Source organism: Entelurus aequoreus, linkage group LG13 (assembly GCF_033978785.1).
Source record: "Entelurus aequoreus isolate RoL-2023_Sb linkage group LG13, RoL_Eaeq_v1.1, whole genome shotgun sequence".
Lineage (NCBI taxonomy): Eukaryota > Metazoa > Chordata > Actinopteri > Syngnathiformes > Syngnathidae > Entelurus > Entelurus aequoreus.
The window spans coordinates 7,549,181-7,550,134 of NC_084743.1; the positions used below are offsets into that span (position 1 = coordinate 7,549,181).

Below are 954 nucleotides of genomic sequence, written 5' to 3' on the forward strand. Positions count from 1 at the left end.
AGATGTTCCTCCAAGTGGGATGTAAAACGCTGGTCAGTCCCAAGTTCCTTAGATGACATATAACTGAACTCAAAGGTACCACCAAGCACAGAATAGGTATTTTGTAATTTATTGTCAAATATTTGAGAATAGAGACCAGCCTCGAACACATACAAATGCGTAGCCCAAGTTGATCTGGCATTCCAACGGAAAAAGCAACTCTTTTCACACAAAGAAAGCCCCCCCCCCCCCCTCCTCTCAACACTGATAAGAAGAGAGACTTGGGGGTTGTGTTCACATTCCTGATGGTTTACGACCCTGTCTAAACAGGCAATCTGAAGACAAAGAGAAACTGGTATACAGAGTATACATGGAAAAATATGAGCTGATTCAAACATGATTATGAATAAAGAAATAACTCAAACATATGCATTATCCACAGTGTGTATAATGTATATAAGTGTGTGTATTGTATATAAGTGTGTATAATGTATATAAGTGTGTGTAACTGCTGAAGTTGTAAAAATCTATCAATCAATCAATGTTTATTTATATAGTCCTAAATCACAAGTGTTTCAAAGGGCTGCACAAGCCACAACGACATCTGCGGTACAGAGCCCACATAAGGGCAAGGAAAAACTCACAACCCCAATGGGATGTCGATGTGAATGACTACGAGAAACCTTGGAGAGGACCGCATCCGCTCTAGGGGAGACCGGATGCAATGGATGTCGAGTTGGTCTGACATAATATTGTGAAAGTCCAGTCCATAGTAGATCCAACACAACAGTGAGAGTCCAGTCCACAGTGGGGCCAGCAGGAGACCATCTCGAGCAGAGACGGGTCAGCAGCGCAGAGATGTTCCCAACCGATGCACAGGCAAAAAAGAAGACATTGATCAGTTTTAAGTCCTCTCTTTATTGTTCTGACATGACATAAATATTGACTTTGTTTATTTACATCATCAGGTCACAA

At 41.4% G+C, this 954-nt stretch overlaps 1 protein-coding gene across 1 annotated transcript in view; it reads right to left on the minus strand.

Annotated features, from left to right (window-relative positions):
* Positions 1-266: 266 nt before the first annotated feature.
* Positions 267-954, minus strand: part of sucla2 (succinate-CoA ligase ADP-forming subunit beta) — a 31,744-nt gene continuing 31,056 nt past the window's right edge. Inside the window, exon 11 of the mRNA XM_062067339.1 lies at positions 267-954. This exon is cut by the window's right edge and continues 900 nt beyond it. The gene's annotated coding sequence lies outside the window, so the exon portion shown is untranslated.